Raw genomic sequence first — 14,368 nt, 5'->3', positions numbered from 1 at the left:
CATTTTGACAATATTTATTCTTCCAATCCATGAGCAGGGAATGTCTTTCCATTTCTTTAAATCTTCTTCAATTACCTTCATAAGCTTTCTATAGTTTTCAGCATACAGATCTTTACATCTTTGGTTAGATTTATTCCTAGGTATTTTATGCTTCTTGGTGCAATTGTGAATGGGATCAGTTTCTTTATTTGTCTTTCTGTTGCTTCATTGTTAGTGTATAAGAATGCAACTGATTTCTGTACATTGATTTTGTATCCTGCAACTTTGCTGAATTCATGTATCAGTTCTAGCAGACTTTTGGTGGAGTCTATCGGATTTTCCATGTATAATATCATGTCATCTGCAAAAAGCGAAAGCTTGACTTCATCTTTGCCAATTTTGATGCCTTTGATTTCCTTTTGTTGTCTGATTGCTGATGCTAGAACTTCCAGCACTATGTTAAACAACAGCGGTGAGAGTGGGCATCCCTGTCGTGTTCCTGATCTCAGGGAAAAAGCTCTCAGTTTTTCCCCGTTGAGGATGATGTTAGCTGTGGGCTTTTCATAAATGGCTTTTATGATCTTTAAGTATGTTCCTTCTATCCCGACTTTCTCAAGGGTTTTTATTAAGAAAGGGTGCTGGATTTTGTCGAAGGCCTTTTCTGCATCGATTGACAGGATCATATGGTTCTTCTCTTTTTTTTTGTTAATGTGATGTATCACGTTGATTGATTTGCGAATGTTGAACCAGCCCTGCATCCCAGGAATGAATCCCACTTGATCATGGTGAATAATTCTTTTTATATGCCGTTGAATTCGATTTGCTAGTATCTTATTGAGAATTTTTGCATCCATATTCATCAGGGATATTGGCCTGTAGTTCTCTTTTTTTACTGGGTCTCTGTCTGGTTTAGGAATCAAAGTAATACTGGCTTCATAGAATGAGTCTGGAAGTTTTCCTTCCCTTTCTATTTCTTGGAATAGCTTGAGAAGGATAGGTATTATCTCTGCTTTAAACGTCTGGTAGAACTCCCCTGGGAAGCCATCTGGTCCTGGACTCTTATTTGTTGGGAGATTTTTGATAACCGATTCAATTTCTTCGCTGGTTATGGGTCTGTTCAAGCTTTCTATTTCCTCCTGATTGAGTTTTGGAAGAGTGTGGGTGTTCAGGAATTTGTCCATTTCTTCCAGGTTGTCCAATTTGTTGGCATATAATTTTTCATAGTATTCCCTGATAATTGTTTGTATCTCTGAGGGATTGGTTGTAATAATTCCATTTTCATTCATGATTTTATCTATTTGGGTCATCTCCCTTTTCTTTTTGAGAAGCCTGGCTAGAGGTTTGTCAATTTTGTTTATTTTTTCAAAAAACCAACTCTTGGTTTCGTTGATCTGCTCTACAGTTTTTTTGGATTCTATATTGTTTATTTCTGCTCTGATCTTTATTATTTCTCTTCTTCTGCTGGGTTTAGGCTGCCTTTGCTGTTATGCTTCTATTTCCTTTAGGTGTGCTGTTAGATTTTGTATTTGGGATTTTTCTTGTTTCTTGAGATAGGCCTGGATTGCAATGTATTTTCCTCTCAGGACTGCCTTCGCTGCATCCCAAAGCGTTTGGATTGTTGTATTTTCATTTTCGTTTGTTTCCATATATTTTTTAATTTCTTCTCTAATTGCCTGGTTGACCCACTCATTCGTTAGTAGGGTGTTCTTTAACCTCCATGCTTTTGGAGGTTTTCCAGACTTTTTTCTGTGGTTGATTTCAAGCTTCATAGCATTGTGGTCTGAAAGTGTGCATGGTATAATTTCAATTCTTGTAAACTTATGAAGGGCTGTTTTGTGACCCAGTATATGATCTATCTTGGAGAATGTTCCATGTGCACTCGAGAAGAAAGTATATTCTGTTGCTTTGGGATGCAGAGTTCTAAATATATCTGTCAAGTCCATCTGATCCAATGTATCATTCAGGGCCCTTGTTTCTTTATTGACCATGTGTCTAGATGATCTATCCATTTCTGTAAGTGGGGTGTTAAAGTCCCCTGCAATTACCACATTCTTATCAATAAGGTTGCTTATGTTTATGAGTAATTGTTTTATATATTTGGGGGCTCCGGTATTCAGCGCATAGACATTTATAATTGTTAGCTCTTCCTGATGGATAGACCCTGTAATTATTATATAATGCCCTTCTTCATCTCTTGTTACAGCCTTTAATTTAAAGTCTAGTTTGTCTGATATAAGTATGGCTACTCCAGCTTTCTTTTGGCTTCCAGTCGCATGATAAATAGTTCTCCATCCCCTCACTCTCAATCTAAAGGTGTCCTCAGGTCTAAAATGAGTCTCTTGTAGACAGCAAATAGATGGGTCTTGTTTTTTTATCCATTCTGATACCCTATGTCTTTTGGTTGGCGCATTTAATCCATTTACATTCAGTGTTATTATAGAAAGATATGGGTTTAGAGTCATTGTGATGTCTGTATGTTTTATGCTTGTAGTGATGTCTCTGGGACTTTGTCTCACAGGATCCCCCTTAGGATCTCTTGTAGGGCTGGTTTAGTGGTGACAAATTCCTTCAGTTTTTGTTTGTTTGGGAAGACCTTTATCTCTCCTTCTATTCTCAATGACAGACTGGCTGGATAAAGGATTCTCAGCTGCATATTTTTTCTGTCTAGCACACTGAAGATCTCGTGCCAATTCTTTCTGGCCTGCCAAGTTTCAAAAGAGAGATCAGTCACGAGTCTTATAGGTCTCCCTTTATATGTGAGGGCACGTTTATCCCTTGCTGCTTTCAGAATTTTCTCTTTATCCTTGTATTTTGCCAGTTTCACTATGATATGTCGTGCAGAAGATCGATTCAAGTTACGTCTGAAGGGAGTTCTCTGTGCCTCTTGGATTTCAATGCCTTTTTCCTTCCCCAGTTCAGGGAAGTTCTCAGCTATAATTTCTTCAAGTACCCCTTCAGCACCTTTCCCTCTCTCTTCCTCCTCTGGGATACCAATTATGCGTATATTATTTCTTTTTAGTGTATCACTTAGTTCTCTAATTTTCCCCTCATACTCCTGGATTTTTTTATCTCTCTTTTTCTCAGCTTCCTCTTTTTCCATAACTTTATCTTCTAGTTCACCTATTCTCTCCTCTGCCTCTTCAATCCGAGCCGTCGTCGTTTCCATTTTGTTTTGCATTTCGTTTTGCATTTTGTTTAAAGCGTTTTTCAGCTCCTCGTGACTGTTCCTTAGTCCCTTGATCTCTGTAGCAAGAGATTCTCTGCTGTCCTCTATACTGTTTTCAAGCCCAGCGATTAATTTTATGACTATTATTCTAAATTCACTTTCTGTTATATTATTTAAATCCTTTTTTTTTAAGTTTATTTATGTATTTTGAAAGAGAGATTGATTGATTTATTTATTTTTTTCTGAAATTTATTGACAAATTGGTTTCCATACAACACCCAGTGCTCATCCCAAAAGTATTTAAATCCTTTTTGATCAGCTCATTAGCTGTTGTTATTTCCTGGAGATTCTTCTGAGGGGAATTCTTCCGTTTTGTCATTTTGGATAGTCCCTAGCGTGGTGAGGACCTGCAGGGCACTTCCTCTGTGCTGTGGTGTATAACTGGAGTTGGTGGGTGGGGCCGCAGTCCGACCTGATGTCTACCCCCAGCCCACCGCTGGGGCCACAGTCAGACTGGTGTGTGCCTTCTCTTCCCCTCTCCTAGGGGCGGGATTCACTGTGGGGTGGCGTGACCTGTCTGGGCTACTTGCACACTGCCAGTCTTGTGATGCTGGGGATCTGGCGTATTAGCTGGGGTGGGTAGGCAAGGTGCTCGGGGGCAGGAGGGGCAGGCTTAGCTCGCTTCTCCTTAGGTGATCCACTTCAGGAGGGGCCCCGTGGCAGTGGGAGGGAGTCAGATCCGCTGCTGGAGGTTTGGCTCCGCAGAAGCACAGAGTTGGGTGTTTGCGCGGAGCGAGCAAGTTCCCTGGCAGGAACCGGTTCCCTTTGGGATTTTGGGTGGGGGATGGGCGGGGGGAGATGGCGCTGGTGAGCGCCTTTGTTCCCCACCAAACTGAGCTCTGTCGTCTGGGGGCTCAGCAGCTCTCCCTCCCTTTGTCCTCCAGCCTTCCCGCTTTCTGAGCAGAGCTGTTAACTTATGACCTTCCAGACGCTAAGTCGCGCTTGCTGTCGGAACACAGTCCGTCAGGCCCCTCCGCTTTTGCAAGCCAGACTCAGGGGCTCTGCTTGGCTGGTGAGCCGCCCCTCTGCCCCGGCTCCCTCCCTCTGGTCCGTGGAGCGCGCACCGCCTCGCCGCCCTTCCTACCCTCTTCCGTGGGCCTCTCGTCTGCGCTTGGCTCCGGAGACTCCGTTCTGCTAATCCTCTGGCGGTTTTCTGGGTTATTTAGGCAGGTGTAGGTGGAATATAAGTGATCAGCAGGACGCGTGGTGAGCCCAGGGTCCTCCTATGCCGCCATCTTCCCTCTTCTCTCAATATTTCTTTTGTTATAAGATCCATTTTAGATCTATCAATTTAAATTCCAGATGGTGAAACATGAAATGACTTACAAAACCATTTTGTTTTTCTTGGGATCTCCCTCTTGGAATTCTCCAATCTCCTGCTCTAGTCTGAGTTGGTTGCTTTCCAGGACTACTGCATCGTTACCAGTACCATCCTGAGTCCAAGACCAAGGGGGACCCATGACCCAAGTCCTATGCTTTGAAGATCCTTCTCCAGGAATTTGGCTCCCACGGAGTGAGGAGTCTAAGATAAAGGCGTCAGGCCATCCAGAAACACGTTCCTCCTTGCAGACCACACCCTGGGGACCTTGGATCCTGGAATTCCCTGGATTGCTCCAAGTCTTCTTCCAGGACCTGTGGGAACCTCTTCTCTGAGTCTGCTATCCTGAATGTGGGCCTTGGTCTGTGTGTGTGTGTGTGTGTGTGTGTGATAGAGAGAGAGAGAGAGAGAGAGAGAGAGAGAGAGAGAGAGCGCCAGCCAGAGACAGAGAGACAGAGATGTGACTAGGGGCATCTATTGGGGGTGCTGCTGCTGGCCTAGAGAGTGGACAGAACTTCTTGACTGTTGACCTTGCATGCAAGGTCCCTTGTGGTGCTGAACAGAGCCTCCAGTGAGAGGAGGAAGGGATGGGCTAGAGGCTAGCTCTCCTCTCAAGTCTTCACATTCCAGCCTACAACCCCAAGTGTGAATTCAACACCCCTCCTCCTTCCAGAAGGTATGCTGGTGAATTTGCTAAAGTAGGAGTACATATATTTCACTGAACTATTTGTTGCTTGAGTCGTATCTTTAAATGCTCAGTTTAAAGTATGTAGGCCTCCATTTGTATCTTGCCCTGGGCCCTGCAATGTTAAAGGTGGGCCAAGATGTCTTCATGGGAAGACTTTTCTTTGCAGCTTTCTTTTTTTTTTATTATTATTATTATTTTTTTATGAAATTTATTGACAAATTGGTTTCCATACAACACCCAGTGCTCATCCTAAAAGGTGCCCTCCTCAATACCCATCACCCACCCTTTCTCCCTCCCACCCCCCATCAACCCTCAGTTTGTTCTCAGTTTTTAACAGTCTCTTATGCTTTGGCTCTCTCTCCCACTCTAACCTCTTTCTTTTCTTTTCTTTTTTTTCCTTCCCCTCCCCCATGGGTTTCTATTAAGTTTCTCAGGATCCACATAAGAGTGAAACCATATGGTATCTGTCTTTCTCTGTATGGCTTATTTCACTTAGCATCACACTCTCCAGTTCCATCCACGTTGCTACAAAAGGCCATATTTCATTTTTTCTCATTGCCACGTAATATTCCATTGTGTATATAAACCACAATTTCTTTATCCATTCATCAGTTGATGGACATTTAGGCTCTTTCCATAATTTGGCTATTGTTGAGAGTGCTGCTATGAACATTGGGGTACAAGTGGCCCTATGCATCAGTGCTCCTGTATCCCTTGGATAAATTCCTAGCAGTGCTATTGCTGGGTCATAGGGTAGGTCTATTTTTAATTTTCTGAGGAACCTCCACACTGCTTTCCAGAGTGGCTGCACCAATTTGCATTCCCACCAACCGTGCAAGAGGGTTCCCGTTTCTCCACATCCTCTCCAGCATCTATAGTCTCCTGATTTGTTCATTTTGGCCACTCTGACTGGCGTGAGGTGATACCTGAGTGTGGTTTTGATTTGTATTTCCCTGATAAGGAGCGACGCTGAACATCTTTTCATGTGCCTGTTGGCCATCCGGATGTCTTCTTTAGAGAAGTGTCTATTCATGTTTTCTGCCCATTTCTTCACTGGGTTATTTGTTTTTCGGGTGTGGAGTTTGGTGAGCTCTTTATAGATTTTGGATACTAGCCCTTTGTCCGATATGTCATTTGCGAATATCTTTTCCCATTCCGTTGGTTGCCTTTTAGTTTTGTTGGTTGTTTCCTTTGCTGTGCAGAAGCTTTTTATCTTCATAAGGTCCCAGTAATTCACTTTTGCTTTTAATTCCCTTGCCTTTGGGGATGTGTCGAGTAAGAGATTGCTACGGCTGAGGTCAGAGAGGTCTTTTCCTGCTTTCTCCTCTAAGGTTTTGATGGTTTCCTGTCTCACATTTAGGTCCTTTATCCATTTTGAGTTTATTTTTGTGAATGGTGTGAGAAAGTGGTCTAGTTTCAACCTTCTGCATGTTGCTGTCCAGTTCTCCCAGCACCATTTGTTAAAGAGGCTGTCTTTTTTCCACTGGATGTTCTTTCCTGCTTTGTCAAAGATGAGTTGGCCATACGTTTGTGGGTCTAGTTCTGGGGTTTCTATTCTATTCCATTGGTCTATGTGTCTGTTTTGGTGCCAATACCATGCTGTCTTGATGATGACAGCTTTGTAGTAGAGGCTAAAGTCTGGGATTGTGATGCCTCCTGCTTTGGTCTTCTTCTTCAAAATTCCTTTGGCTATTCGGGACCTTTTGTGATTCCATATGAATTTTAGGATTGCTTGTTCTAGTTTCGAGAAGAATGCTGGTGCAATTTTGATTGGGATTGCATTGAATGTGTAGATAGCTTTGGGTAGTATTGACATTTTGACAATATTTATTTTTCCAATCCATGAGCAGGGAATGTCTTTCCATTTCTTTAAGTCTTCTTCAATTTCCTTCATAAGCTTTCTATAGTTTTCAGCATACAGATCCTTTACATCTTTGGTTAGATTTATTCCTAGGTATTTTATGCTTCTTGGTGCAATTGTGAATGGGATTAGTTTCTTTATTTGTCTTTCTGTTGCTTCATTGTTAGTGTATAAGAATGCAACTGATTTCTGTACATTGATTTTGTATCCTGCAACTTTGCTGAATTCATGGATCAGTTCTAGCAGACTTTTGGTGGAGTCTATCGGATTTTCCATGTATAATATCATGTCATCTGCAAAAAGCGAAAGCTTGACTTCATCTTTGCCAATTTGGATGCCTTTGATTTCCTTTTGTTGTCTGATTGCTGATGCTAGAACTTCCAGCACTATGTTAAACAGCAGTGGTGAGAGTGGGCATCCTTGTCGTGTTCCTGATCTCAGGGAAAACGCTTTCAGTTTTTCCCCATTGAGGATGATGTTAGCTGTGGGCTTTTCATAAATGGCTTTTATGATCTTCAAGTATGTTCCTTCTATCCCGACTTTCTCAAGGGTTTTTATTAAGAAAGGGTGCTGGATTTTGTCGAAGGCCTTTTCTGCATCGATTGACAGGATCATATGGTTCTTCTCTTTTTTTTTGTTAATGTGATGTATCACGTTGATTGATTTGCGAATGTTGAACCAGCCCTGCATCCCAGGAATGAATCCCACTTGATCATGGTGAATAATTCTTTTTATATGCCGTTGAATTCGATTTGCTAGTATCTTATTGAGAATTTTTGCATCCATATTCATCAGGGATATTGGCCTGTAGTTCTCTTTTTTTACTGGGTCTCTGTCTGGTTTAGGAATCAAAGTAATACTGGCTTCATAGAATGAGTCTGGCAGTTTTCCTTCCCTTTCTATTTCTTGGAATAGCTTGAGAAGGATAGGTATTATCTCTGCTTTAAACGTCTGGTAGAACTCCCCTGGGAAGCCATCTGGTCCTGGACTCTTATTTGTTGGGAGATTTTTGATAACCGATTCAATTTCTTCGCTGGTTATGGGTCTGTTCAAGCTTTCTATTTCCTCCTGATTGAGTTTTGGAAGAGTGTGGGTGTTCAGGAATTTGTCCATTTCTTCCAGGTTGTCCAATTTGTTGGCATATAATTTTTCATAGTATTCCCTGATAATTGTTTGTATCTCTGAGGGATTGGTTGTAATAATTCCATTTTCATTCATGATTTTATCTATTTGGGTCATCTCCCTTTTCTTTTTGAGAAGCCTGGCTAGAGGTTTGTCAATTTTGTTTATTTTTTCAAAAAACCAACTCTTGGTTTCGTTGATCTGCTCTACAGTTTTTTTAGATTCTATATTGTTTATTTCTGCTCTGATCTTTATTATTTCTCTTCTTCTGCTGGGTTTAGGCTGCCTTTGCTGTTCTGCTTCTAGTTCCTTTAGGTGTGCTGTTAGATTTTGTATTTGGGATTTTTCTTGTTTCTTGAGATAGGCCTGGATTGCAATGTATTTTCCTCTCAGGACTGCCTTTGCTGCGTCCCAAAGCGTTTGGATTGTTGTATTTTCATTTTAGTTTGTTTCCATATATTTTTTAATTTCTTCTCTAATTGCCTGGTTGACCCACTCATTCGTTAGTAGGGTGTTCTTTAACCTCCATGCTTTTGGAGGTTTTCCAGACTTTTTTCTGTGGTTGATTTCAAGCTTCATAGCATTGTGGTCTGAAAGTAAGCATGGTATAATTTCAATTCTTGTAAACTTATGAAGGGCTGTTTTGTGACCCAGTATATGATCTATCTTGGAGAATGTTCCATGTGCACTCGAGAAGAAAGTATATTCTGTTGCTTTGGGATGCAGAGTTCTAAATATATCTGTCAAGTCCATCTGATCCAGTGTCTCATTCAGGGCCCTTGTTTCTTTATTGACCGTGTGTCTAGATGATCTATCCATTTCTGTAAGTGGTGTATTAAAGTCCCCTGCAATTACCACATTCTTATCTATAAGGTTGCTTATGTTTATGAGTAATTGTTTTATATATTTGGGGGCTCCGGTATTCGGCGCATAGATATTTATAATTGTTAGCTCTTCCTGATGGATAGACCCTGTAACTATTATATAATGTCCTTCTTCATCTCTTGTTACAGCCTTTAATTTAAAGTCTAGTTTGTCTGATATAAGTATGGCTACTCCAGCTTTCTTTTGGCTTCCAGTCGCATGATAAATAGTTCTCCATCCCCTCACTCTCAATCTAAAGGTGTCCTCAGGTCTAAAATGAGTCTCTTGTAGACAGCAAATAGATGGGTCTTGTTTTTTTATCCATTCTGATACCCTATGTCTTTTGGTTGGCGCATTTAATCCATTTACATTCAGTGTTATTATAGAAAGATACGGGTTTAGAGTCATTGTGATGTCTGTATGTTTTATGCTTATAGTGATGTCTCTGGGACTTTGTCTCACAGGGTCCCCCTTAGGATCTCTTGTAGGGCTGGTTTAGTGGTGACAAATTCCTTCAGTTTTTGTTTGTTTGGGAAGACCTTTATCTCTCCTTCTATTCTAAATGACAGACTTGCTGGATAAAGGATTCTTGGCTGCATATTTTTTCTGTCTAGCACCCTGAAAATCTCGTGCCAATTCTTTCTGGCCTGCCAAGTTTCAAAAGAGAGATCAGTCACGAGTCTTATAGGTCTCCCTTTATATGTGAGGGCACGTTTACCCCTTGCTGCTTTCAGAATTTTCTCTTTATCCTTGTATTTTGCCAGTTTCACTATGATATGTCGTGCAGAAGATCGATTCAAGTTACGTCTGAAGGGAGTTCTCTGTGCCTCTTGGATTTCAATGCCTTTTTCCTTCCCCAGTTCAGGGAAGTTCTCAGCTATTATTTCTTCAAGTATCCCTTCAGCACCTTTCCCTCTCTCTTCCTCCTCTGGGATACCAATTATGCGTATATTATTTCTTTTTAGTGTATCACTTAGTTCTCTAATTTTCCCCTCATACTCCTGGATTTTTTTATCTCTCTTTTTCTCAGCTTCCTCTTTTTCCATAACTTTATCTTCTAGTTCACCTATTCTCTCCTCTGCCTCTTCAAGCCGAGCTGTGGTGGTTTCCATTTTGTTATGCATTTCGTTTAAAGCGTTTTTCAGCTCCTCATGACTGTTCCTTAGTCCCTTGATCTCTGTAGCAAGAGATTCTCTGCTGTCCTCTATACTGTTTTCAAGCCCAGCAATTAATTTTATGACTATTATTCTAAATTCACTTTCTGTTATGTTATTTAAGTCCTTTTTGATCAGCTCATTAGCTGTTGTTATTTCCTGGAGATTCTTCTGAGGGGAATTCTTCCGCTTGGTCATTTTGGATAGTCCCTGGCGTGGTGAGGACCTGAAGGGCACTTCCCCTGTGCTGTGGTGTATAACTGGAGTTGGTGGGCGGGGCCGCAGTCCGACCTGATGTCTGCCCCCAGCCCACCGCTGGGGCCACAGTCAGACTGGTGTGTGCCTTCTCTTCCCCTCTCCTAGGGGCGGGATTCACTGTGGGGTGGCGTGGCTCGTCTGGGCTACTTGCACCCTGCCAGGCTTGTGATGCTGGGGATCTGGCGTATTAGCTGGGGTGGGTAGGCAAGGTGCTCGGGGGCAGGAGGGGCAGGCTTAGATCGCTTCTCCTTAGGTGATCCACTTCAGGAGGGGCCCTGTGGCAGCAGGAGGGAGTCAGATCCGCTGCCGGAGGTTTGGCTCCGCAGAAGCGCAGAGTTGGGTGTTTGCGTGGAGCGAGCAAGTTCCCTGGCAGGAACCGGTTCCCTTTGGGATTTCGGCTGGGGGATGGGCGGGGGAAATGGCGCTGGCGAGCGCCTTTGTTCCCCACCAAACTGAGCTCTGTTGTCAGGGGGCTCAGCAGCTCTCCCTCCCTTTGTCCTCCAGCCTTCCCGCTTTCCGAGCAGAGCTGTTAACTTATGACCTCCCAGACGGTAAGTCGCGCTTGTTGTGGGAACACAGTCCGTCAGGCCCCTCCGCTTTTGCAAGCCCGACTCGGGGGCTCTGCTTGGCCGGCGAGCCGCCCCTCCGCCCCGGCTCCCTCCCGCCAGTCCGTGGAGCGCGCACCGCCTTGCCGCCCTTCCTACCCTCTTCCGTGGGCCTCTCGTCTGCGTTTGGCTCCGGCGACTCGTTCTGCTAATCCTGTGGCGGTTTTCTGGGTTATTTAGGCAAGTGTAGATGGAATCTAAGTGATCAGCAGGACGTGCGGTGAGCCCAGCGTCCTCCTAAGCCGCCATCTTGCCGCAACCCCCTCTTTGCAGCTTTCTTAAGATCAGCCCCCTATTTGCTGGTTCACATGATTATCCATTAGTTTTCACTGGGTAACAAACTACCTCAAAACTGGATGACTCAAACAACCTAAATTTTGTTTATTTCTGATGATTTCATGGGTTAGCTGGGTGGTTCTTCTTGTCTGGGCTGGCTCAGCTGAGGCTCCTGTGTCTGCAGCCTCAGCTGGAATGACAGTGGTGGCTGGTGCCTTTCTCTACATGGCTCCACATCCTCCAGCAGGCCAGCCTGGGCTTGTTCACATAGTAGTGCAAGAGTGCCCAGTGTGACAACAGAAGCTGCAAGGCTTCTTGAGAACTATGTGTGAAAATCACTTGTTATTTCTGCCGCATCCTACTGGTCAAAACAAGTCACAAGGCCAGCCTGGTTTCAAGAGTGGGGACACAGACAGAAGGGGCTACAAAGGATTCATAGTGGGGTTATTTGTTTGTTTTGTTTTGCAATCTGCCATAGCACATCTCCATCTTTTTCTTTATTTATTCCTTAGTTCTATAGGAGCACAAATTCCAGTAGTTTCTTCAGAAAGGTGCATGAGAAGTAAATGTTTTGAGTCCTTTCATATCTAAAACTAACAATGTGGTTTAGTGTTAGGACTGGCACACTCAAAAGTCTTAGTGTGGGGACTGAGCATACCAGAAAGACCAACAGTGTGCTATGGGGCCCAGGCTTTGTGTCATGCCTGAAAGGACTGGAGGCAGGGGCCCAAGATCCATCACGTGAACTGATATGCCCATGTAATGGACCCTCTGTAAAAACTGGACAGTGAGGCTCAGGTGAACCCCCTAGTTAGACTTACTTCATGTGTGTCATCATACATTGTCCCTGGGAGAATAATGTTCCCTGACTCCATGGGGAGATGCTGTTTTGTACTTTTTCTGGACCTTGCCTGATATACTTTTCCCCTTGGCTGATGTTAATCAGCCTTTCCCTGTAATAAACTGTAATTGAGGATAGCAGCTTTCAGTGAGTTCTGAGTCCTTCCAGTGAATTGTAGAACCTGAGGATAGCTTTAGGAATCCCTCAAACTTGCAATTGGTATCAGAGTGAGGGAGGTCGTGAGTGGACTGTGTCCACTAATTTGGTAGTTGGATATATTCTTCCAGTTTCTCAAGAAATCTTCTTGTTTGCTGATAATTCTTTTCTCTCAATATCCTATTCTTGTAATATGTACTTGTCGGGTAGATTCATTTCTCCAAGGACATTCTAGGGTTGGTTTGTTTTCTCTCCATTCCCTGTTTCTTCTCCTTTAAATTTTCTGTGAATTTGTTTGTCTCTTTTGGTTCCTCTTTTTGATGGTGAGCACTTTCCTGAAATGTCTAATGATTCATCACTATCCATTCATGTTTAAAAATGAGGCATGAAATAGCAATTAGAAGTTTCATATCCTGTGCAGGCGTTGTGGGTTGGGGCTTCATTAGGGTGATCAGATAGTTGGCCTTTCCATAGGAGGATCCCCAAATATGGAAATATGTTTTCTGGGGATTTGAGATGTGTTAAATTTTTACAAACTCCCTGACTTCTTATGGTAGAAGTGATATAGGAAACATAATTTTGCCTGGGTCAGATTACATTTCGTTTTTCCTATCTTTGTCCACAGATTTTTACTGCTCTTAGCATCCTGTAATCTGGTACCTCCATGGTTCAGTTTGCTCAGAGAATATACCTCTTTCTATTGTGAGTGGGGTTGGAGGTGGGCACAGAAATGTGGAGGGAGGGTAGTCACCTTGCTGCTTGAAATGGAGGAAATGGTCTGTCATTCTTTGTAAAATGCACTCAATTCAACCCTTACATATACCTCCCCAGTGGCTTTGTCTGTATCTTGTCTCCTCAACAGGCCTCATTCAGTCATGGTGTTTATTGGGATTATTTTAGATATCAACATTAGGTCAAGTGTTGTCAGAGAAAAAAGACCAAGTCCCTGTCTTTAAGAAAGTTAGCATCTTACGGAAAAGGATAATTGCATGCAAATAGCTAAAATACCAGGTGTATGTCCTATGCTATAGAGGAGAAATAAATATGAAGTTGTGGGAGTCGCAGAGAGGACAGAGTGCTTCCAGCATTCCACCAAGGAAGGTTTCCTGGAAGAAGTAAGATCTGGCTGTATTTTGAAGGGTGAGTTGGATTTCAATAGGCAGAGATGGGCATGAGGCAGGGAGTGAGGAATGCAAGGAGAAGGAAGCCTACTAGTCTCTTTCCATGTATGTTATCACCTGGATCATCAGCTTTGTGTTGCTGTTGCCATGGTGAGCAGCTCTGTCTTTGGTACATGCTGAGTGTTTACATGAGGGCTGGAGGGGGCTCTAAGAGAGGGCTTCAGGACTGACTCCCAGAACAATTCTACATAACTGTCTTCTGCTCACCTGATCAGAAGAAACACCTGATCAGAAACACCCTGGTAACCAATGTGTTAATGGCTTGTTATGTAGTTTGATCTGCAAACTACCCCTACTGCAGCTATCTCTCAATACCCACAAAGCTGGTGAGTGACCCCTGGAATGATTTTCTGGGGGAAAAAACCCAAATGTCTCTATGGTCATGCTTGCCAGTAGCAATAGCAGAAACTATCAGCTCTGCCATCCTTTGGCCTCCGGAACCATGAGGAAATGCATCTAACTGATGGTACCTGGTTTGTGTCTAGAGCCCTAGCAGCAAGGGCTTTTAGATCTTCAGTACAGGAAGGCAGGAAGGGGCACCAAATGTCATCTTATCATGTCTTCCACATATATTAAAAATAATGTGATTTACCCTGGGCCTCTGGAATTCCATTAACAGTGTTTCTTGCAATATCCACTTCAGCCTATAAAGCATATTTGTGGCAACAATCTAGATGATGATGATGGTTATTTACCTGGACTGATCTCTAAGCAGAATGCCAAGGCTTTCCATATTACCTGTTTGGTCTTGAACAATAGATTATTTTATTGTTCATAGAGACTAGAAGTCCTCTCTGAAAGTTTGGCTCAGGGACAGGGAGACGATGCCTCTAGAATTT

Source organism: Prionailurus bengalensis, chromosome A3, assembly GCF_016509475.1.
Source record: "Prionailurus bengalensis isolate Pbe53 chromosome A3, Fcat_Pben_1.1_paternal_pri, whole genome shotgun sequence".
In the NCBI taxonomy this organism is placed as follows: Eukaryota; Metazoa; Chordata; class Mammalia; order Carnivora; family Felidae; genus Prionailurus; species Prionailurus bengalensis.
Note: the sequence above shows the minus strand (reverse complement) of the source record.